The 26,339-nt window shown below is 43.8% G+C and overlaps 1 long non-coding RNA gene across 1 annotated transcript in view; it reads right to left on the bottom strand.

The window, feature by feature from the left end:
• Positions 1 to 26,339, bottom strand: part of LOC144826254 (uncharacterized) — a 62,217-nt gene that overhangs the window by 12,849 nt on the left and 23,029 nt on the right. Inside the window, exon 2 of the long non-coding RNA XR_013609735.1 lies at positions 8,967 to 9,040. This is a non-coding gene — a long non-coding RNA (uncharacterized LOC144826254). The remainder of the gene's footprint in view (positions 1 to 8,966; positions 9,041 to 26,339) is intronic.

Raw genomic sequence — 26,339 nt, 5'->3', positions numbered from 1 at the left:
ATGGTATGAATTGTCAATCAATCAATCAATCATCACACTTGTATAGCGCGCTACTCACCCGGAAGGGTCTCAAGGCGCTTGGGGGAAGGGGGGCGCTACTGCTCGAACAGCCATGTCTTGAGTTGTCTCCTGAAGGCGAGGTGGTCCTGGGTCAGCCGAAGGTGGATGGGGAGGGAGTTCCATGTCTTGGCCGCCAGGTAGGAGAAGGATCTGCCTCTGGCGGTGGCTCTTCGGATGCGTGGTGTGAGGGCGAGGCTAGCGGGCCGTAGCTGGCGGGTGGGCGTGTGGAAGGTCAGGCGGTCGTTGAGGTACTTGGGGCCCAGGTTGTGGAGAGATTTGTGTGCGTGGGTGAGGAGCCTGAACATGATCCTCTTGTTGATAGGGTGCCAGTGCAGGTTCCTCAGGTGGTCGGAGATGTGGCTGCGTCGAGGGATGTCCAGGATGAGTCGGGCGGAGGCGTTCTGGATGCGTTGGAGTCTTTTTTGTAGCTTGGCTGTGGTTCCGGCGTAGAGGGTGTTTCCGTAGTAAAGCCGGCTGGTGACGAGTGCCTGGGTGACCGTCTTTCTGGTTTTGATCGGGATCCATCGGTAGATCTTGCGGAGCATGCGGAGGGTGTGAAAGCATGAACAGGAGACGGTGTTGACTTGTCTGGTCATCGAGAGGGAGGAGTCCAGGATGAAGCCCAGGTTGCGTGCGTGGTCTGTCGGCTTGGGGGCGGTGCCCAGGGCAGGGGGCCACCAGGAGTCGTCCCAGGCGGAGGGTGATGGTCCAAGGATGAGGACTTCCGTCTCGTCTGAGTTCAGTTTCAAGCGGCTGTTCTTCATCCACTCTGCGACGTCATTCATCCCTTCGTGGAGGCTGGTTCTGGCGGTGTCGGGGTCTCTGGTGAGGGAGAGGATCAGCTGGGTGTCGTCGGCGTAGGAGATGATGTTGAGGTTGTGTTGGCATGCGATGTCTGCGAGAGGTCTCATGTAGACGTTGAAGAGGGTGGGGCTGAATGATGATCCTTGCGGGACGCCGCAGATGACTTTGGTGGCCTTGGAGCGAAATGGGGGGAGGCGGACTCTCTGTGTTCTTCCGGCGACGAACGAGATGATCCACTTCAATGCCTTCTCTTGGATGCCGGTGTTGCTGAGGCGTTGCACTAGGGTGCGGTGGCAGACAGTGTCGAACGCGGCGGAGAGGTCCAGGAGGATGAGTGCCTCTGTTTCCCCGTTGTCGAGAAGGGCTCTGATGTCGTCGGTGGCTGCGATGAGGGCGGTCTCGGTGCTGTGGTTGGCTCTGAAGCCGGATTGCGAGGGATCGAGGGATCCATTCGTCTCGAGAAAGGCGGCAAGCTGTTTGTTGGCGATCTTCTCGATGACTTTGGCAGGAAAAGGGAGGAGCGAGATGGGGCGGAAGTTTTTGAGGTCGGTGGGGTCCGCTGTTGGTTTCTTCAGTAGGGCGCTGAGCTCGGCATGCTTCCAGCTCTCCGGGAAGGTGGCGGTGTCGAAGGAGGTGTTGATGATGTCTCGGAGTTGGGGTGCGATGGTTGAGTCGGCCTTGTTGAAGACGTGGTGGGGGCAGGGGTCAGTCGGAGATCCTGAGTGGATGGTGTTCATCGTGTGGGCTGTGTCTTCGGTGGTCACTGCGGTCCAGGTGCGGAGGGTGGCGGTGGGGTGCGTTGGTTCGCCGGTTGGGTGCGAGGAAGGTGCGCCGAAGCTGTTGTGGATGTCGGCAATCTTGCGGTGGAAGAATGAGGCGAGGGAGTCGCAGAGATCTTGTGACGGGGTGATGTTGTTGTTGCCGGTGCTGGGGTTGGAGAACTCCTTGACGATGCTGAAGAGTTCCTTGCTGTCGTGGGCGTTGTTGTCCAGTCGATCCTTCAGTGATTTCTTCTTGGTGGTGCGGATGAGCTGGTGGTGTTTGCGGGTCGCGTGTTTGAGGGCGGTCATGTTGTCAGTGGTCCGGTCGAGGAGCCAGGCTTTCTCGAGGGTGCGGCAGGTCTTCTTGGAGTCCTTGAGTTCGTCGGTGAACCAGGGGGCCTTCTTGCTTCTGGGTTTGCTGGGAGGGTTCTTCAGTGGTGCGAGGTCGTCGGCGCAGGCGGTCAACCACTGCGTGAAGTTGCGGGCTGCTTCGTTGGGGTCCGGTGTGCTGGCAGGTGGGCTCTGGCTGAAGGAGGTGGTGAGCTGGTCGGCGGTGATCTTGCTCAAGCTTCTGTGAGGAACCTGTTGCGGGTGGTGGTGGGTAGTGGTTCTCCTGAAGCTGAAGTGGACGCAGCTGTGGTCGGTCCAGTGAAGTCCGGTGGAGTGGCTGAAGGCGATGTGCTTGCTGGATGAGAAGATGGGGTCAAGCGTGTGGCCGGCGTAGTGGGTGGGGGTGTTGACCAGTTGCTTGAGTCTGAGGTTGGCGAAGTTGTCCAGCAGGGTGACGGTGTTGCGGTCCTTGTTGTTCTCCAGGTGGAAGTTGAGGTCCCCTAGGAGGATGTAGTCGGCGGAGGGGAGGGCGTGTGGGCTGATGAAGTCCGTGATGTCTTCGCTGAATTGTGTGCGTGGTCCCGGGGGTCTGTAGATGAGGGTGCCTCTGAGGGTCGTCTTTGGGTCGATGTGAATCTGGAAGTGGAGGTGTTCGGCGGCGGTGTAGGTGTCGTCGGTGTCGGTCGTGATGCGGATGGTGTTCTTGTGGATGATGGCGATGCCTCCCCCTGTCTGGTTGACTCGGTCCCTCCTGATGATCTTGTAACCATCCGGGATGGCGATGGAGATGTCGGGGGCTGAGGAGGCGTTCATCCAAGTTTCCATGAGGAAGGCGACGTCTGGTGATGTTGTGTCGAGCAGGTTCCAGAGTTCGACGGTGTCTGTGGACGGAGCGGGTGTTGAGCAGGATGCACTTGAGGTCGCTGCTGGGGTTTGGCTTGGCGGGCGTGGTGCATGTTCGGAGGCAGGTGAACTTGCAGGTTGTGCAGGTGAAGGGTCCGTGAAAGCGTTTCGGGGCGTCACGGCAGCAGGCGGGGTTCCGGCCGGAATTGAGTGCATTGAGGGCGACGGCGTCGTAGGTCTGTCGAGCAGTCTTGCATCGGTGGGGGCCAGGGGTCCTGGTGCTGGGCGCGGTCCAGGCACGGACGGGCGCAGACGGGCTTATCTTTGGCGTGCCTTCGGCGCACAATCGGCGCGCCCGCTGCGCGTCCGCGCGGTCGCCATTGATGGCGATGTGGGAGGGAGGGAGGAGCAGCTGGGAGGCGGGAGCGGGGAGGGCACAGAAGGAAAAGGGGGCGTGGCCGATAGCACGGCGGCAGGAAGCGGGGAGCGGGCGGGCAGGCACAGGGGTCAGAGAGGCAGGACAACAGCACAGGCTATAACAACAAATCAATAACAGTACATGGGAAATAAAGAAATGTTAACAAGATGCGGGGGAACAAAAAAGTAAACAGATTACAATCACCAGTACACGCAATTACGGCGGGGTCGGCCAGGCAGGCACAGCGAGTCTGCGGGCAGCAGCGGGGGGAGATACACACACAACAGCTGGTGGCCGTGCAGCGCGGGGGTGTCCTGAGAACAGGTCACACTCACCTGCGCCGCGCGGTCGCCATTTATGGCCAAGTGGGAGGGAGGGAGGAGCGGCTGGGAGGCGGGAGCGGGGAGGGCACAGAAGGAAAATGGGGCGTGGCCGATAGCACGGCGGCGGGAAGCGGGGAGCGGGGCGGGCAGGCACAGGGGTCAGAGAGGCAGGACAACAGCACAGGCTATAACAATAAATCAATAAAAGTACATGGGAAATAAAGAAATGTTAACAAGATGCGGGGGAACAAAAAAGTAAACAGATTACAATCACCAGTACACGCAATTACGGCGGGGGGCGGGGTCGGCCAGGCAGGCACAGCGAGTCTGCGGGCAGCAGCGGGGGGAGATACACACACAACAGCTGGTGGCCGTGCGGCGCGGGGGTGTCCTGAGAACAGGTCACACTCACCTGCACCGCGCGGTCGCCATTTATGGCCAAGTGGGAGGGAGGGAGGAGCAGCTGGGAGGCGGGAGCGGGGAGGGCACAGAAGGAAAAGGGGGCGTGGCCGATAGCACGGCGGCAGGAAGCGGGTAGCGGGGCGGGCAGGCACAGGGGTCAGAGAGGCAGGACAACAGCACAGGCTATAACAACAAATCAATAACAGTACATGGGAAATAAAGAAATGTTAACAAGATGCGGGGGAACAAAAAAGTAAACAGATTACAATCAGCAGTACACGCAATTACGGCGGGGGCGGCGAGGCAGGCACAGCGAGTCTGCGGGCAGCAGCGGGGGGAGATACACACACAACAGCTGGTGGCCGTGCGGCGCAGGGGTGTCCTGAGAAATTGTCAATTTTCTTTAAGTGAAACAAACAATTATTCACTGAAGATGTGCAGTTTTCAATTACATCTTGGTATTCAAGTTGATCTAGAATCTCCCTGACCTGTTTCTTTGCATCATGTTTTATTGGGTACTGCCACTGTAGAGTAGGACTATATTTTAATGGGATTTCATGGTGAGGTGACTCAGCATCCCACCCTACATGATTGCTGTAAAGTGAGGGAGCAAGTGCTAACGCCCACTCCTGCAAGTATTAATGTTTTGACTCTGGAATGAGGTCAGAGAAAGTTCAGTAACATTGCATCTTCCCCCTTTGAGCACTCCATAACAAACTCAGGCAGATAATCTTTATTAGCCAAAAGAAGGTCCTAACCATATGTCAGGTTCTCCCCAAAAAGTATTTTTACTCTCCTGGTTAAGTCCCCCTCCATTTGGAACGTAATACACTCAAATCAAAATCCGAACACCTGATAACAAAGTTTGCACAGTTTGTCAAAAAATGTGAAAAAAATCAGAACTTTGCAAGTACTGGAGATATGTTTTACATATGACAGCTCTAGTGAAAAACTGTGTACATGCTGAGCAGGAAGGTGATTTGGAGCTGAACATGAAGACTCTGGAGTCACTGATTACTGTGGTACACGAAATTCATCGCATAAACGACTTGAGATATGGGTCCTGGTATTCGGAAAGAGTGAAGAAGCTAGCAGTGGAAAAACCATACTTCTACAAAAATTAATCCAAAGACATATTGTAGTGAAATACAGAGAGGGAAGTTTTAATGCTGTGGCTTCAGACATGAAACTGGAAAAGATGATCCAGAGATGACAAAAAAGCTCCAAGGGAATTGTTGGGACAAAGTTAGAGGGGTAAAAGATCCATACCTGTAAGTCTTGATGCAATCTAATCGACTATCAACTCTGACGTGTCTATACTTTTGCGAGGAAATATGATGCCCACCTAAATCCAGCACGAGTACTATACACCTTATGACCCGACCACGACCCACCTCTAGCTCAGACATTGACTCACCGGCAGCATCTCTAGATGTGACCTTTGGACCCAACAAGGTAGATTTCTATGAGGCAGTTCTACGCTATAGACTAGGTCTAAGAACCTCAACCAACTTCCACAGAAGCTACCGCTGCTGAAATTAATACCTCAACTTCCACAGAGGCTATAAATCCCAGACTGCTCCTATCCTTAAAACCAGGTTAACTACTCGAGCCAGGAATTGGAGAAAACACCTATCAAATAGCAAATATTGTACCCAGCTTGTCGAATGTTGAATTGTCAGAATAAGAACTGAATACACTCAAAGGGGTGTCTTTCTGTCTGACTGACTTGTGGAATATTATTAGAACTAAAATAGTTTTCATATTCACACAGAAACTGAAATTGCGGGTTTTCTTTGCTGACAAACCACCTAAACTTCCTACACAGTCTATCCCTCTCACATCTGATTTATCTAATCGAGACATTGCAAATATTAACTTACTTGAAACCTTAGCTGAATAGGATATTGCTCCCATCTCTTTGTCAACTATAGTTACTGAATTGGGAATTCAGACTGATGCTACCGAGTCTACTCACCTATCGAATAAGTCAACATTTTGTCCAAAATTACCTGCTGGTAATAGTATTAATGCTTTTCATTCATTACTATTGTACGATCTGGAATGAGAACATCACAAATACTTGGAACATAGAACATTTCTTCCTCAAAATATTACTACAGATGATCGAAGAGCTATTGAGGAACTCCAGAAATGGCAAGACCTGATCATTAAAGAGGCGGACATCTGCGGTAATACAGTGATACTGCATGTGGATGATTATCTTCAGGATTCTCAACAACAATTGGCTAACATAGCCTGTTAATGTAAGTGGCCTAGTCCCAAAGGGCAGCTAGGACTCTGACTTGCAGCTACAAGAAGTAGTATTCCATTTTATAACATTTTAATCATGTAAACAAGAGATTTCAGACAAAATAATTTTCTTCAATAATCAAATAGTGACTTTAGCATTTAGAACATTTAGCATTATGCAGAGTGAATATACAATACATTTGATTTTCATCACAAAAATACATTTACATCATAACCCAATGCATTTCGGAACTTTTTGTTCCTTCGTCAGGGGTTCTGTGAAAAAGGAAATAAAGGAAACTAGTTTAGACGATGCCGTCCCGTGTCATTGTTTCAATGTATTAAGAACTTTTAGGACTGTGTTTTAAGTCTCAATTAAAGAAAACTGACATGAATTATTATAATGGTCAACCTAACTTGATGATTTATCTATTTAGGAATCAACACGATGACACTATGTTCTGTGCTCTTACCTAGGGTTACTTAAACGCACAATGTCAAGCAATTGGCCAATAGTATCTGTAGGTAGATGTATAGTAAATTTTAGAGCCATAGTACATATATGTGTTTAGTCCATTAAACAAAAAATGTTTGCCGTATGATATCTTACCTATCACAAATCGTTTTGGAGAGTTGTTGGCATAATCGCGACAACCTGAAGATAAATATACTGGGTTTAAGATCCACTATTGTGGAATGATAAAGAATAGTAAATGAGTTCAAATTTACAAATGTTTTCGATATAGCGTTTCTCACCTGCGTGAGGGGAGAATACTTCCGCCGAGATAAAGGAGCCACAACCGTGGGTCCTGTGAAAAAGGAGAATTTATTAGTTTTTAGGCGTAGGGCGTATTAAAGCATGCGATTAAGAACATTTAGTCCAAAGATAGCATTATCTCATTCAAATTACTGAAAACAGAATGAGGGGCATGACGGCTTACCCATAGTTACGAGAGTAGATATTCTTTGCCCCTCCTTCTGTTTTCAGTAATTTGAATGAGATAATGCTATCTTTGGCCTAAATGTTCTTAATCGCATGCTTTAATACGCCCTACGCCTAAAAACAAATAAATTCTCCTTTTTCACAGGACCCACGGTTGTGGCTCCCGTTCATCTTCCTTAATCTCGTCGGAAGTATTCTCCCCTCACGCAGGTGAGAAAAGCTATATCGAATTAATTTGTGAATTTGAACTCATTTACTATTCTTTATCATTCCACAATAGTGGATCTTAAACCCAGTTTATTTATCTTCAGGTTGTCGCGATTATGCCAACAACTCTCCAAAACTATTTGTGATAGGTAAGATATCATACGGCAAACATTTTTTTTTAAATGGACTAAACAGATATATGTAATATGGCTCTAAAATTTACTATACATCTACCTACAGATACTATTGGCAAATTGCTTGACATTTCGTGTGTTTAAGAAACCCTAAATTCATCTAAATAGGTAAGACCACAGAACATAGTGTCATCGTGTTGATTCCTAAATAGATAAATCATCAAGTTAGGTCGACCATTATAATAATTCATGTCGGTTTTCTTTAATTGAGACTTAAAACACAGTCCGAAAAGTTCTTAATACATTGAAACAATGACACGGGACGGCATTGTCTAAACTAGTTTCCTTTATTTCCTTTTTCACAGAACCCCTGACGAAGGAACGAAAAGTTCCGAAATGCATTGGGTTATGATGCAAATGTATTTTTGTGATGAAAATCAAATGTATTGTATATTCACTCTGCATAATGCTAAATGTTCTAAATGCTAAAGTCACTATTTGATTATTGAAGAAAATTATTTTGTCTGAAATCTCTTGTTTACATGATTAAAATGTTATAAAATGGAATACTACTTCTTGTAGCTGCAAGTCAGAGTCCTAGCTGCCCTTTGGGACTAGGCCACTTATATTCATATCTCAACACTAGCAGGCGTTAATCTGACTTAGAACACGTACCTCATTAACTGTTCATATTGTATACAAAGAGTGCGACTTCCACACACATACATCATAACATATCTTGTTACCCACTTTTGGAACAAGACCATACTATGGCCATACATAAGATGATAAAAACAGGTGATCCACTAAGTTACGTTGAAAAAATGCATCTCTTTATTCAATATGTGACAATACTAACTTTTTATCTACTCCCTCAAATTCAGAAAGGAGCCCCACCGTCACCAGGGAGACCAATATTAGCATGAATTAATTCTCCTTGCTCTCGGCTGGGGGTAAACATAGACTACAAACTACAACCGTTAATGAGAGACATTCCATCATACGCACAGGATACAAAGGACATCCTCACAAAGATACAACACATACCCTGGAAACCCTATTTCTTTTTAGTGACCATCAATATAGTCAGCCTATATACTTCCATGGAACATCAGGACAGTTTAGCAGCAATCAAAAGGACCATATGGACTAGACCAGCTAATTTTCTCTAATCCAACCAAATGCTTCTCGACATGTTGGAATTCTGCCCAAACCAAAATGTTTACTGTTTCAATCAGAGCATCTACAAACAAAAACGCAGAACATTGACGGGCGCAAAATGAGCACCACTATATTCATTCAGTTTTCATGAGCCACGTGGAAAAAATCTAGGTCTGGGACCTACGTTTTTCCGATTTTACCACACATATCATGTACTGGGGGCACTTTATAGATTATATTCTCTGCATTTGGCAGGGCAAAGTGAACTTACTCCAAAAATATCTGTATCAAATGGAAGTGAATCCTTTGCATATTAAGAGTACTCACCTCTTCTCCCAAACAGAGATTAACTTCCTGGATCTCACATTGCTTATTAAGAATGATCAACTTCACAGCAAGATCTGTTGGAAAGATACATCAGTTAACTCCATTCTGACAGCAGACAGCTGTCATCCACAAGAAAGGTGAACTGCTTGTGATGTATTCCTATAGGTTCTGTATCGATCCCCCTATTCCTGACCCTGTTCTGGTTAACAATTAACTAGCAGCCATCCCATGATGCAAAAACCGTTATCTGATTAAGCCACACCACGGCACAGGAACGCGTTATCTGATTAGGTCATAACGCTTGCCATCTAATTAGGCATGTTATGGTAATTGGACCTTCAAGGGTTTTAATTGTCTTTATGTTTCAAATATTATTTTAATTATCTACAATCGTACGACCTGATATATTTGATGCCGTTAATGCACAACAACTGTGACAAATGTTTTTTAAGTCAATTTCTGTTTGTCACTAAACAGTGATCTTTTTGAGACAAAAGAGAGCAAAAGAAAGGGTGTATGTGAAAGAGTATTTGGATTTAATATTTGTTACAAGGGTACATGATAGATATACAACGTTGTAAGAGAACATACAAATAAATTGATCTACAAAAATTCTCTATACAACAATTGCAAGAGTTTTTCTACCTATTTACAATCTAATTTATTATCCGGTAGAAAAAGCAAGCATCGACGTTTAGGCAAGCACTATTCCTTCAGCCCCTGATAAGGCATACGGAGTTCTCAAAACAAATCAAACCTATGACAACCTGGGAAAATCCCTGCGGCCATTGTTTTGATTTCACCAAGAACTTCAGTAAAGAATGTGCTAACGACCAGTTCGTATGACATCCTTATTGACGTATCTATGTCCATCCTTACGTCAATCTCGGCACCTTACAGGTATAAATATAACCGACATTGCCTTAACCCCTTCGACGCTGATGACGAGCTGGGCTCGTCATGGCGTAGCCTCCTCGCACGCTCATGACGAGCCCAGCTCGTCACGTAAAGTGCGATATAAAAAACCTCAGCGTACGAGCGGAATTCCGCCCGCACGCATGCGGTTAAGCAAACACACGCGGTGGTGACGAGATCGGAGCAGCGAGACTTGCCGAAGAGGCCAGCACAGAGCGGACCCCGCTGGCGCTGCCCCGCCTTCCTGACGCGCTGAGAACGAGACGCTGCTTTCTCCTGCCGAGAAATCCAGCTCCGGCGCTTCCAGGCAGCCCTTGCAGGCAGCCTGGAATATCGAGACCAAAGACGAGAGATACCAGCCCTCAACCATTCTAGATCTCAGGTACAGAACTGAATAACCCCTTACAGAGAATTCTTGAGTCAGTCACTTGGCAAAACAAACTTAACTTAAACTGCTACTTATCTACTCCCGCCCACGTATTAGGCTTAGGTCAGGTACACTGGGGTAGGCGTAGTTAGAAGCACCAGTTGAGTACGATTAGTCAAATGTATATATGTATGTATCTATTTTATCCATTTTAAACCACCATATGGCTTAGAAACCATATATATGTTTTTACAGTATTATTTTATACTTCTGCTTTTATTGTATGCACTTTACGTAACCATAAGTATTGCAATAATATCGATTCATTTCTCTTGTACGAGAAAAGAGACTGATCAATAAATAACATCTTTTATTGAACACGCCCGTCTCTTCCTTTTCTCTACAATCTGGTGAAACTAAGAATGCACTGAACTGACTGAGTAAAATAAGTTGTCTTTTGTTTTCACACGACTCTAGAGATACACTCTTGATTAGGGGAGAGCAAAGTTGTCATGTTCTATGGTTGTCAGAAACTAAATCCCTTCTTGTCTATCCAGGGAGGTTCAACTCCTCCTTGCCTATTCGAGAAAGTTTCTAGTGAACTCTGAGCTAGCTGGCAAACCCAAAACTTTAAGTCTAAATCGTCAGTAGAAGACCTAGTTAACCTCCGTCCTAGGTCTATACTATTGAAGGTATTATTCCAATGCGCAGAGCCTATTGGGATAATAGGAACTACACTACATGGCGCCCAAACGTTTGGAAAGGCGATAAAACTAACGCAAGACATTAGAGTAACTCAGTCGTGCTTTTTCACACAGAACCCTTTTTTCTCATAATACTCCAAAGACGTCTGGAGTGGGTGAAAGGTCATATCCGCCAAACCTCGCAGGAGGAGACTCCTATGTATGGGTCTTGGTTTAGTCAACGTTGAAGGATACACTGTTCCAAAATATTGTGCATCTAATCTTTGATTCCATAAGAAACCTGATCTGCAAACAAACGGAATAACATTCCTGTCGGTAAAATGGTAGACAGTGAAGAAGAAAGAGAGACAGCTAGAATAGCAGCTGAACTAGAAGCAGCTGATAATACTATGCAAGAAGCAGACCCGGATATAATACTCATCCCGGTCAACAAAAGGAAATCTGTAACTTTAAAACTTATAGAAAATGGACTGACACCTAGAGGTGGCACAGTCATATTCGTAATTGAGGCACACGAATATCGGCAGACAGAGGTATTCTATTCATGGATAAACTTTCCAGCAGCTAATGCTGTAACAAAGGTCTTCCACTATTACAAAACAGAGGAACCTCCTGAAGAGTACATTCCTTTCGAGGAGGTGGAAGTACCACTTAAATTCCAAGAGCACCTGCTCTTGTTTAATGGCGCCCTAAAACATAATAATCACATCACCAGGCTCGGTCCACTAGGTAGACCAGGAGCAACGTGGCCGGTCCTAGCCGGATACACACCACATCCAGACATCGACGGGATGTCTGCAGCAGCTCTTTTAGTACAACTAAAACAATTAATACAATTACATAGACAATTAGTCCAATATGTAATGCGGACTTCAACAATCCAACCGGCAATCAAAATTCCACAGCTGACCCCTCATCAGGGGAACACAAATAAAATTACACCACAGAACATACAGTCCTGTCTAGGTAAAGTACCCGCAAAACGGGAACAAATACCTTTCTGGCTAGCACAAAAAATCACTCAATTAGAGGCGGTGTTTCCAGACACCACTCCTCTTGAGAAACACAGGATTCTGACTATCTGTCTTCCAATGGGAGTCGCACCACACATAGAGGACTGTGACACTTGGGGTACAGTCTTTGCTTCCATCTACACAAAAACACATGGTGTACCATCCATGTCAGTAATACCAGATGTGCTAAAACAAATTCAAGATGAATATGGTCCAGAACCCGCTTTAACTCTTGGTATGAAATTACTGAAAGACTTCAAGCAGGTCTCGGCTATATTATTAGCCAACATAAAGGGAGAAGCAGCAAACGTGGCGATCCGCCAAAGGTTAAAAGAAACAGATATAGCAGATCAACCAGCTGAAATTGCCAGAATCATAGAAAAATCCTATGAAGAACTAGGAAGAGATAGTCTGGGTGGAATACCGGTGAAACCACAACTGATTGAAAGTCCTGAGAAAATATTTATTAAAAATAATTTAACAACACAAAAAAAGAGCTGGGAAGGAAATAAACAATCCTATCCAAAAGAAAAAAGATTCCAGACCAGAGGAAGGTCTCCTCGAAGGAGAGAAAGATCTCCTGACCAAGGACGCAAGTCTCCCCAAAGGGAGCCCTCTGTGAAAAAATACAACCTTAGAAATAGGGATAATATAAAGAAACCTGATAGATATCAAGATAATGATACACGTCCCTCTCAATCTTTTCAGACTTCCTCGCAGAAATCGGAAAGAAGAGGACGATCAGAACACAGGGAAGAGCACGTCAAGTCCAAAGACAAGGAACCTGCTCATCCAAATAAAAAATTACAATTTCCAAAAAAGAAGGTAGCCAGCATTAAAGTAATCAATAATGCCGAGAATACTGAGGACACAACTGAAAAACGGAGAATGGGCTCAGACAATGCTAGACATCGCAGCAGAAGTGAGCATAGCTCGCAAAGTCCTTATGAATCATCTGGAGACAGTGGACACGAATGAATACATTCAGGTGGAAACTGCCGATACCAGAGTTAGCAAACCTCACAAAATATATGAAATAACATTACGTATAGAGGGGGATAAGACTAGAAAAATAAGGGGTCTATTTTGGGATAATCTCTCACAGGGCTATGACATCCTTCTAGCTGAGCGAGACTGGCCACCCGAGTTTGTCAGGGAGTGCCCTCATGGCGAAGAAATAATTATGCCTGCCTTCTCAAATCACATTCCAATTCATAAAAAATATATACTTGCAAGAAAGTGGGCAGTAGCTCTAGCTCCTGCTTTATCAAAAAATCATGTAGGATGGGATAAGGACTCTCCTCCTCATAAAATCCAGTTAAAATCACAACCTACTGCACAAAGGCAGTACCCAATTAAGCAAGAAGCTAAAAAACAGGTAAAAGAGATCCTAGATCAACTTGAATACCAGGGGGTGATTGAAACTTGCACCTCACAAATGAACAACCCTTTGTTTCTTGTCTCCAAACCAGACAACTCATATCGTCTAGTTTTGGATTACAGACACCTTAACTCATGTTGCAAAACTTTTGCAGTGCAAAACTCGCATAGTGCTGAACTAATGAATAACATAGTGCGCAAAAAATACAAAACAACATTAGACATCTCTAATGGATTCTTTTGTCAAAATATAGCACCAGAGAGCAGATATTTGACTGCGTTCTCGGTAAATGGCTTGCAAAAAAAGTTTCTGCCGTTTACCCCAGGGGCACAAGAACAGCCCAGGATTATTCTCAGCGAGAGTAACAGAATTACTACAAACATATGATGACGAGGCATTATCCTATGTCGACGACATTTACCTAACAGATGATGACTTGGATACTCACTTGAAGAGAGTGAACACCATAATACTTGGGTTCGCATCAGAGGGTTACAAATTCAACTTTAAAAAGTCTAGAATTGCCCATCTAACAGTCCTGTTTTTAGGATACGAATTATCAAGTGAAGGCAAAAGCCTGGCTGACAATTTCCTAGAGAAATGTGCGGTACTCCAAGCACCTAGAACACTAAAAAACCTACAATCAATTCTAGGCTTCCTAAATTTCGGAAGAACATACATTGCAAATTACGCAGAAAGGGTAAAACCCCTTTATGATCTAATAAAACCAGATTTTAAAAGAATCAATTGGACTCAAATACACACAGTAATTTTGAGATCCTTACAAACAGACATGTTAATTAAAACAAAATTAGAAACACGTGACAACACACGCAATCTTGTGATTCGAGTCATCCCAGGAAGATGCGGATTCACATACCTGACCTCTAATGAGGGAGAAAAGGTACCAATTGCATATAAATCACACTTGTACACAGAAGCTGAAAAGAGTTTCAGTATTAAAGAAAACATTGTTCATGCAGTTCAAACGGCTATAGCAAGAGAAAAAGACAACGCTGACGGTAGACGTATCACAGTCAGAACAGCAGAATCAGCCTTTGAGGCATTAACAACCCCATGTAATTTACCAACAACAGCGTTGAATCCTGAATGGATACAATGGGTGAATTCAATTACAACGGACAGAGTAAAATACTACTTTGATCCAGAATTAAAAGAATTAAAATATCTAGAATATGAAATGACATACCCTCTGCCAATCGACATTCGGCCCTTACGACAGTACGCCTGTGTAATCTATACAGACGGCCATGCTCAACCACCAGGGTGGGGAAAACAAGCATATAACCCCACATGTGACATCACAAAAGAAGTGTGGCACGGAGGGAAACTGAGACCTCTGCCAAAAAAAACACATTCAGTAGAAACTAATTCAGAAGAACAAACTGAAATAATAGCATTGACAATGGCGCTAGATAATGCAGATCGCGAATTCCCGACACTTATAGTGTCCGATTCATATTACTGCGTCAAATCATATAACAACGATTTGCAGAATTGGATTCAAAACGGTTACAAAGATGACACAGGTGCAACAATAAAGCAAAAAGTGCTTTGGAAACAAATAGTTCTTTTACAGAAAGAACTACCAAAGACTCACGTGATACACTCACTGAGTCATCAGCGTGATGGCGTTCACGTTGCAGGGAATTCATTGGCTGAGAAGGCCACATCGGTAGCAACTGAATCGGCTTCCGTAGTTATAAAAAAGCGTGCAGTAAAATACATTGACGGTGAAACAGTGCTGGCGGTGAAAACGTCATCAAAAGGCGACTGCTCAGCGCTACCGATCAACTATCCACTCAAATATACATACATGATCGATGCAAACTCCATTCCTTTTGCTCGAATCCCTGGAGTGGGGGACAGAGTAATTCCAAACACGGACAGGAGAGGCTTGTTAATAGCAGACGCACATATGGGTGAGGGTCTCAGACACCTCAAACTAAAAGATTCTCTGGAAGAATTACAATCAAAATACTGGTGGCCAGGCATGAGCCTGCAGCATCACATTTTTGTAAAGAAATGCCCTGACTGCAACAGAGAACGCAGTGGCGAGAGAAACGGTATATTACCATGGCGTTTCACTCCAGAATGGATCAACAATAAAAATTAATGCGTCTAATTAACATATAAAGACTAGTTTCCACTTGTAATGTAGATCCCCAGCACTCGGCTGACGTCTGAACTGTTATAAAAAGATTTACGGGTCTATAATGGCATATACGCTAGAAGCATGCTACGTTTGGCTAATGTTTTTCCTCTTGCCCTAAAGCGTGTGAAAAAGATGGTCAAATGAGCATAGTATAGCGGGACTCTTCTCACTTCCTACCTGAGGGAACGGGATGGTGTAAAGAAAAAACCAAAGGCATAAAGTAATCTATAACAGCGAAGGTATTAGGTTCGGGAGCTGGGTAGGTCAAACATCTAATAAGTGTCCAACGTAGTCTAAACAACCTGCCAAGAAATTCTCTGAGGGGATTCAGTCCGTACGAATTATTGTTTGGGACTAGAATGATAGTCTTAGATCTTGACAGTCAGACTTCAGTGGTTAAAGAAAAAAGCTTTGATATCAAAGATCGTTTGGCTATTTTACAGGACTTAAATGAAACAAGGAAAGACCTGAGCAACATAAAGTTGAAACAACAGCCAACAACCACTGAAGAAAAACCACCTGTCCCAGCAAGACCTGTCTGGATTCCAAAAGTCGGGGATCTAATCAGAGAAAAGATAGCGGTAAAGAAGGAATTTGGGCCTTCTTACAGAAAAGCAGTTCCTGTCTTGTCTATCAACGGGACAAGATCAGTAGTACTACCGCCCCTTGCTGGTAAAAAGGAGAACAGAGTTGTATCAATCGACCTGGTAAAACCACAATCATGTGGCCGATAACAAACAGTAGGCCAAGTGGACTCACGATAAGTAGTAGAACACCAAGGTTTGCTACAAACACAGAGGTTCAATCTAAGAGGCTACTCACATTTGAAATGCCTACAGAACAACAACAAGGACTATGCAACAATGCTATGGAACCTAAACCTCTAAAAACCCAAATAAAAACATTTAGCAGAGACACACCAATCTACAATGAAGTAACAAATGACTATGCTGCTGCAACAAAACACACTAATAAAGCAAACAGTAATCCTGAAGCAATTGGAACAATAGACAGAACGGCATACGGCTACTTCATCAACTTCGATGATTCATCTGAAGATCTGCGTGAATCAAAGAAACAGACATCAACAAAAACCTTTAAAGATAAAGCTAAGGAACTTTTTCAACATCTGAAAGAAACCTATCTGATTTCTCCATGGATTGAATTCTTGGTGGCCTTAGGTGTACTTATCCTCATACTTTGGCTCATCATGGTACTATGTTTGGGACATTTCATTGAGGGAAAATATGCTAAAATGGACACAGCAAGCCAGAAAATCAACTTGGTCCTCAAACCACACACGTCTTCACACGTCGAGAAAAGAGAACTTCCTTCAGTCAACTTCACAGCCAATCCTATACCCGGTGGGGTAGCATGGGACAAAACTGATTATGAAATCTATGGTCCGGTTGAAATCCTGAAGTATCCACATCAAATCAAGATCTCATTGAGTGACTTTGTAAAACCAAGCTCATTTGCTGATGATTGGGACTTTGAAAGTATTAATGATATGATGTCTGACCTAGTAATGTCTGCTAAATTTACAAAACATGATTATTTGCAGGGTTCGTCTAATTATGATAAGATGTTCTGCTATAATCACTTTGGTAACCATTATCTGCATAAATCTGCACAACCTAGAAATGTTTTAAATTATAATCAATGGGAACACTGTGCAACCCCTCCAAAAGGTAGCTCAAGAGCTTTTTATGACAAATATTCATATTTTTCAGGGTTCAACACAAGTAATGCAGAAACATTTTATTTCAAATTGTCAAATAAGACAGGTACGAAGACCATGCTTACAAACACTAAATTGATATATTCAGACTCATTTTTTGAGCAAATGAGTACATTTGGTTTTGATTATTGGGACAAAAATGTTGAAGTAAAAAGTGTTTGGGGTACAAAAGAATGGCAAGTACAAGGTATAGAATCATTGTTTAGAGCCTGCATGATCCCAGAACAAATTATATTTTTGAATGACACTATTCAACAAACTACCTGCCTTGGCCTAGCCAAAATCAAAGACTTAAACAAACCGTCTATTCCAAAGCCAACAATGAACAGTAATAGCTCTATAGATGAGGAGATAGACGTAAACCATATATTAAGCCAAAACAGAACACGTCCTGATTGGAAACAGTGGTTGATCTGGCCCACAGATACTAATAACTGTCAAGACAGATTCCTGAACAAAATACAGGGGTTCACATTGACCAGGCCAGACCCTAGATATTCCCAAAGACAACACCCAGGGATAATTACCACGTACAGTGTGGGCAAGCTCTGCCTTCAATGGCTACAAACATCCACACTGACAGAAATTAAGCAACACCTAACTTTACTTACTGATGGTGCTGACTTGCGTGATTTCATTATGGGACCGCGCAAACAGCGTCAAAAACGCTTCATAGCAGCCTCTGTATATGCAGCTTATAACGAAGCCTGGAAAATAACTCAAATTGAAACATCAGAGAGAATACGGGAAATTGACCGTATTAATTTGGAAAAATCACTTTCTGTAGTGGACAATGAGTTAATGACTCTGTCCTCCAGAATATACTCTTTGGACAGCATTGTGTCTTCAGCAATCGACATAATATCGCAAGACTTACTGTTGTTACAACACGGTCAGTCCCAATTGCGTTCTATTGTACAGCTTGGCTGGACGTTACAAAATCTGCGTTCAGGCTATGTGCCTTGGCGTTTAATCAACACAACGTCACTATTCGATATCTTTAACCTTACTGATAAACAAATCAGTATGGCACAGAAGGGTGCTGATTATACAATCCTGAGCATTGAGAAACTCGAGAGATTACCAGTGACAATGTCAGAACGACCTGTCAGTGAATGGATAATACATGGGATAATTAATATTCCAATATCTACTTTCAGGTTTCAATACTGCCAAAAATATATACAGGCTGGCATGTACGAAAAATTGGGTAAAGGGTACATTAAGTCAACATGGAACTTGCCCTATTCACATGCATGTGTCAGTAATAAAGGCCAGAAAGTGTTTCTTAGTGGCAATAATTGTGCGATGTCACTAAGCGGTACACTTCTGTGTAATGGAATTAGTTTACACGGAGCCTGTGAAGGGTCCTCAAATAACCTTTCATGCCACCAGCTAGGCACACCTGCAGCACAAATAGAACCATTCTTTAGGAGACTATCGAACGGGAGTTACATTGTAATTGTAGACCGCAGATGTTGTAGTTTGGTGCCCGGAGTACCTTATCTCGTAACTACGACTGCGAAGGTCATGTGCTGTGAACAAGTATTGTTCCCCAGCGCAATGCCAGGCAGGGAGGCAAGGTTATGGCCGAACTTGAAAATTGCTTCTATTCGAATTGATACTTTAAGCAGAATGAAAACAGTGCTCCTTCAGACGCCGACCAGGCTCACGTCATCAAAAGAAACGTATGATCTCCAAGTTGCAAGGACAACGGCAGAGATTCATTCATTGTTATCAACTAATTCCCCCATACATTTCGCAGAAATCCTGAACGAAATCTTAAATATTTCTGATACCAGTGGAGTCTCAAATGTATTTAAGACAGTGTTTTCGGGGGCTTTAACACCATTTAAAGCCATTCTGGGTATTTTTCCGGACTTTGTCCATTCCATCTTTGGTGGACTTCCTCTCCTTTTGGGACTAGTGGCAGGAATCCTATTTTTGATCCTGTTATTTCGCTATGGCAGACCGTGTCACAGACAAAACACCTGTCACAAGGGAAGAAACAATCCTAGCCATTGGATACCGGGACCGGATATCTAAGATCCTTGGACTATCCCGGCTTAGAGACCTGAACATGACTTGGTTTCTTTCATTTCGACCAATGTGGCAAAGATGTGTTTTACCTGTATTAAGGTGCTTGCTATGCGGAGAAGAATGCGTGTTGGACACCTGTCTGACGCTACAATCGGATGCGCCAATGGATGCAGAAACTTTGTTGGGTCCGGTCACGGCTCATGCATTGTGCTGTCCCCAGCGGCTACCAATCCTGATGACGGCATTTGTGGAAACTTCACCACTACGATTGAGGGGTAGTGAGGTTCAAGATGAAAGCAGCATCGATCAGGTACGACCTTCTGTCAGCTATGCTGATCAAAACATCAACGGAGGCAATCATGCTCATGAATGCATGGTGACCACTTTTTCCGAGTTAGTGGAACTTTCACAGGAAGCTGTTGACAGCTTTTTCGACAGTCTAAATGATATGATGTTCTCACCAGAGCAGAAATAATGACTTTTGAGCAAGCTAGCACGCGGCGTTCCAACCACCGTGAATTTGGCCTTCAACTTTAATGATAAAGTAACGTGAACAATTTTTCTCCAGTCTACGGACAGCAGATTTTTTCACAAATCCCCAAAATATTTTTATAGTTTTTCGGGACACTTATCTTCTGCTTAAAGTAGAAACTATTCTTAGAGAACTAAATTTCTATTGTAGGAACTTTAGAGACATTAGCTGCCCTCTGGCATGTTCATGGATATTTTATTTTGTGATGAAATGGTCTCGCACTTTTTCTTCTGTATTAAGAGCCATTTCATGTGTCATTTTCATATCTTATTAATATTGATGTATACATATGCGTGATTAATTTAGCATTACTCTACTGCTTATGTGCATATAGTGCATATGATTATATTTTTCTCGTATATTACATAATTTCATAATTTCGAAATGCATATGGATGTATTTTGGGGTGGTACGGTATACACATATGTCACTGTATATTTACTATGCCTAGATTTGTAAACATGGACATAGTTAGCGTGGAGTGAGTGTGATGTATTCCTATAGGTTCTGTATCGATCCCCCTATTCCTGACCCTGTTCTGGTTAACAATTAACTAGCAGCCATCCCATGATGCAAAAACCGTTATCTGATTAAGCCACACCACGGCACAGGAACGCGTTATCTGATTAGGTCACAACGATTGCCATCTAATTAGGCAAGCACTATTCCTTCAGCCCCTGATAAGGCATACGGAGTTCTCAAAACAAATCAAACCTATGACAACCTGGGAAAATCCCTGCGGCCATTGTTTTGATTTCACCAAGAACTTCAGTAAAGAATGTGCTAACGACCAGTTCGTATGACATCCTTATTGACGTATCTATGTCCATCCTTACGTCAATCCCGGCACCTTACAGGTATAAATATTACCGACATTGCCTTAAGCAAACACACGCGGTGGTGACGAGATCGGAGCAGCGAGACTTGCCGAAGAGGCCAGCACAGAGCGGACCCCGTTGGCGCTGCCCCGCCTTCCTGACGCGCTGAGAACGAGACGCTGCTTTCTCCTGCCGAGAAATCCAGCTCGGCGCTTCCAGGCAGCCCTTACAGGCAGCCTGGAATATCGAGACCAAAGACGAGAGATACCAGCCCTCAACCATTCTAGATCTCAGGTACAGAACTGAATAACCCCTTACAGAGAATTCTTGAGTCAGTCACTTGGCAAAACAAACTTAACTTAAACTGCTACTTATCTACTCCCGCCCATGTATTAGGCTTAGGTCAGGTACACTGGGGTAGGCGTAGTTAGAAGCACCAGTTGAGTACGATTAGTCAAATGTATATATGTATGTATCTATTTTATCCATTTTAAACCACCATATGGCTTAGAAACCCTATAGATGTTTTTATAGTATTATTTTATACTTCTGCTTTTATTGTATGCACTTTACTTAACCATAAGTATTGCAATAATATCGATTCATTTCTCTTGTACGAGAAAAGAGACTGATCAATAAATAACATCTTTTATTGAACACGCCCGTCTCTTCCTTTTCTCTACAATCTGGTGAAACTAAGAATGCACTGAACTGACTGAGTAAAATAAGTTGTCTTTTGTTTTCACACGACTCTAGAGATACACTCTTGATTAGGGGAGAGCAAAGTTATCATGTTCTATGGTTGTCAGAAACTAAATCCCTTCTTGTCTATCCAGGGAGGTTCAACTCCTCCTTGCCTATTCGAGAAAGTTTCTAGTGAACTCTGAGCTGGCTTGCAAACCCAAAACTTTAAGTCTAATATCGTCAGTAGAAGACCTAGTTAACCTCCGTCCTAGGTCTATACTATTGAAGGTATTATTCCAATGCGCAGAGCCTATTGGGATAATAGGAACTACACTACATGCTGAGGATCAAACAAAATTGTAATGAGGATACCGTATTTTTGGAAAAACGACAAGAACTGATTACATGGGAAACATCCTTTATGACGAAACTTTCACAACGCGGTACCATTACCACGCAGGTTTTACAACGCAAGTCGTTACAACGACTTGCGCTGGAGGGTGCTGTAGGATAGGGAATAGTTTAATTTACTATCCAACACCTTCCCTACTATCCATGGGGACTGGAGTTGGAATAGTAAATTAAACTATTCACTATCCAGCGCCCCCAACGCAGGTCGTTGTAACGACTTGCGTTGTAAAACCTGCGTGGTAACGGTACGCGTTGTGAAAGCACCGTTGTACCATCATACATCCGATGACATGCCTAAGTAATAGAGCATATCAATCACAACAGCTTCGGTCTTCTATGAATATGATTTCCCTTACTGAGAGATCCACCACTCTTAGGCCCAAGCCATTCGCAACCACTCATGTAGGCATTAAAATACGTTGCATCAATGACTATTTTTGGGGGGATTCTGCTCATACACAGAGCTAAGCACAAGAAAACAGGACCTCAGTAAATAGGGTTGTACCTCCTACCACCATTGTACCCAAAATCCTAACCGACTAGCGATAGTATCTCATTCGGTCTCCTAAAAATATCAAGAAGCTACAAATGTTTAGACAATCCAGAACACGAGCACTCACCTCAGAGTCACAAGAACAAGACAATCTTTCGCTCTCTCGTACTTGTACATAATAAGAATAATCAGATCACTGAATAAGTTAAAAATGTTTATTTTGACTATATGGATTCATAAAACAGTATGCGAACCACGACCAGCAGCAAAATGCATAAAGCTAGCATCATTAGCAATGTTACAATACCACAGAATACAGAAGGAGTCGTCATTTTAAATGTGAAAAAGGCAAAACAACTAAGCCAAATCACCCTCCCCTTGACAGTAAGAAGTTATTTGATGTAACAGAAGATTTTTAGGCGTTGTTTGCAGACACCCTACCTAAATGCCTAAACACAAAGGTGTACATCATAGGAACAGCAGAGCTCAGCTCCATGGAACGGCTTTCTTAGAGTGTGTTTCAAAAACTTGTAACAATGCTATATCAAAGCTCGATACTTCCATATTGCAACTGTGTGTAACATGTTTTTATTAGGTAATAGGGATTGACCAGAACAGAATAACAGGAGACATTGTTGTTCAACCTTGCACATTATGTTCAGACAGAATTGAAAGGAAAGCTGAGAACATGAAAAACAATCTGTTATCATGTACAATCAGAGGCAAAGTGTCACTAAAAAATACTCTTAGCAGAGGTGTGCACAAAGGCAGCAGCATAGGGCAAGCAAAATTCATGCTAACTTAGCAATGTCAACAATGTATCTAAGGGCCACATAATCCCATATAACACTATCATAATGGTCAACACAGAATTCGCTTGTCTCTGCTCTTCCACCCCCTTCTTTCTCATTTAACAATACAGACATTTAACCACTTGCCCACAGTGACAGCTACTAATCCGTGTAGTTATTTTACTGGTTCTTTAAAGATGGTGCCCACAACACACTGCTGGGATTTCACTGACTAGTCCCTATCGACTACCGACAGACGTGGATTTCCGGCCTAAACTTGGAACGGTAGAGTAGCAAAGGTTATTAAACAGTACAGCAATCGGAATTACTATTCTTCCATTTAAAAATGAAAATATTTGCCCTGTTTTTTCCTTCTATATCTTTTTGTATTACATCATTATTTCACAGATGACGTTTTATCTGACTGATGTATTTGAATTAATTTCCCTGCCCCTAATGGTGTCCACTTACGCTGCACCTCCAATCTGGTGTTTCTCTGTATGTCACTGGGTCACCCATCACGTTCTGTACTGTTATATATTCACCACCATGCCAACTCGGTGGAATTCTTCTATATTTTTGACACAATGCAACATTACTGTTTTTGTATTATTTCATCCTGGATACACAAATTGTATGCATGCTCTTATTGTTTTTTATATGAAATGATTTCATATCCTTCAATGTTCAAAACTGTATCATAATTACTATTGATTTGTGGCTATTTTAATATATTGTACATAATTGTGATCACAGATGATATACCTAAATTACATCCTTTTCCTTCCTTTTATATATATATTTTTGTCTTGTATCTATGCGTACATGTTATTGTACTTTCTCCTTTCCATTCATAGCTTTCACCTCATTTATATTTATGTTTGTTATGTAATGATTGTTAAATGGAATTGAATTGTTATTCATTGCTCAGGAGTTTTTCTATTTTTGTTTTTATTTTTGCTTTTCTGCTTAAAATATTGGTTATGTTTTATCTATGTTTGCATTTATATACCAGCCTTAAAAAAGCCTGAGGCTTCTATGCCATAAGTGGGGGAAACACGTGTTGGCTATTCTTATCTGCAAAAAACAACAAGTGATGGACTGAATGTGGATCAATGTCACACACTCCCCCAGTCAAAAGATCTGGGCCCAAATCCATCGTTTTTTTGCACTCCACACCACCCTGGGTCAGATAATGGCTTTATGCAAATCAGCTCTGACCCTGTTGCCCCATGGGAACAGTCCAGTCCAAACTACAACAGCCATATCTTTCCCAGACCGGAATCAAGCATCCGAGGACCGGACCGGTTTCGAGGTAACACCTCTCTTCAGCCCGGCTAGCTTGACTCCAAGTGGTGTGGAGTGCCAGGCACTCCACACCACTGGAATCAAGCTAGCCGGGCTGATGAGAGGTGTTACCTCGAAACCGGGCCGGTCCTCGGATGCTTGTTTCCGTTCTGGGAAGGACATGACTTTTGTAGTTCGGACTGGACTGTTCCCATGGGGCACAGGGTCAGCGCTGATTTGCATATCGCCATTGTCTAACCCAGGGTGGTGTGGAGTGGAAAAACGATGGATTTGGGCCCAGATCTTTGGACTGGGGTGAATGTGTGACATTGATCCACATTCTGTCCATCACTGTTGTGTTTGCAATTACCGCTCTAAGTGTACTGGGGATGCTCAGACGTGAGTCCCAGGCACTCCACACCACTGGAATCAAGCTAGCCGGGCTGATGAGAGGTGTTACCTCGAAACCGGGCCGGTCCTCGGATGCTTGTTTCCGTTCTGGGAAGGACATGACTTTTGTAGTTCGGACTGGACTGTTCCCATGGGGCACAGGGTCAGCGCTGATTTGCATATCGCCATTGTCTAACCCAGGGTGGTGTGGAGTGGAAAAACGATGGATTTGGGCCCAGATCTTTGGACTGGGGTGAATGTGTGACATTGATCCACATTCTGTCCATCACTGTTGTGTTTGCAATTACCGCTCTAAGTGTACTGGGGATGCTCAGACGTGAGTCCCAGGCACTCCACACCACTGGAATCAAGCTAGCCGGGCTGATGAGAGGTGTTACCTCGAAACCGGGCCGGTCCTCGGATGCTTGTTTCCGTTCTGGGAAGGACATGACTTTTGTAGTTCGGACTGGACTGTTCCCATGGGGCACAGGGTCAGCGCTGATTTGCATATCGCCATTGTCTAACCCAGGGTGGTGTGGAGTGGAAAAACGATGGATTTGGGCCCAGATCTTTGGACTGGGGTGAATGTGTGACATTGATCCACATTCTGTCCATCACTGTTGTGTTTGCAATTACCGCTCTAAGTGTACTGGGGATGCTCAGACGTGAGTCCCAGGCACTCCACACCACTGGAATCAAGCTAGCCGGGCTGATGAGAGGTGTTACCTCGAAACCGGGCCGGTCCTCGGATGCTTGTTTCCGTTCTGGGAAGGACATGACTTTTGTAGTTCGGACTGGACTGTTCCCATGGGGCACAGGGTCAGCGCTGATTTGCATATCGCCATTGTCTAACCCAGGGTGGTGTGGAGTGGAAAAACGATGGATTTGGGCCCAGATCTTTGGACTGGGGTGAATGTGTGACATTGATCCACATTCTGTCCATCACTGTTGTGTTTGCAATTACCGCTCTAAGTGTACTGGGGATGCTCAGACGTGAGTCCCAGGCACTCCACACCACTGGAATCAAGCTAGCCGGGCTGATGAGAGGTGTTACCTCGAAACCGGGCCGGTCCTCGGATGCTTGTTTCCGTTCTGGGAAGGACATGACTTTTGTAGTTCGGACTGGACTGTTCCCATGGGGCACAGGGTCAGCGCTGATTTGCATATCGCCATTGTCTAACCCAGGGTGGTGTGGAGTGGAAAAACGATGGATTTGGGCCCAGATCTTTGGACTGGGGTGAATGTGTGACATTGATCCACATTCTGTCCATCACTGTTGTGTTGGCTATTCTTATCTGGCACAAGTGATTCTGATTTTTTAACAGTCGCTTTTTACTCTGGGATTTTACATAAATAAACAGATTACTAACCTTCACTGAATGGAATTTTTCAATTAATTACAACTTTATTCAGCTTGCCTTGGTCTACTAAATTCCAAGGGAATTGTTGGTCAGACATATAAAAGTGAATATGGTGCTCAATGGCAGCTAGTTTACCATGAAATTCTGTCTATTTGCAATGTTTTAGGAGAGATGGCAAATTCAAAAATAATTATTCTTTTTTTTTGGTCCTCATTTCACCATTGGCGTCTGCAACTGAACTATCTTAAAGCCCTAATCCAGCCTGGGCA

Source organism: Lissotriton helveticus, chromosome 3_2 (assembly GCF_964261635.1).
Source record: "Lissotriton helveticus chromosome 3_2, aLisHel1.1, whole genome shotgun sequence".
NCBI classification, from domain to species: domain Eukaryota; kingdom Metazoa; phylum Chordata; class Amphibia; order Caudata; family Salamandridae; genus Lissotriton; species Lissotriton helveticus.
This window is presented reverse-complemented; position numbering and strand designations above follow the sequence as displayed.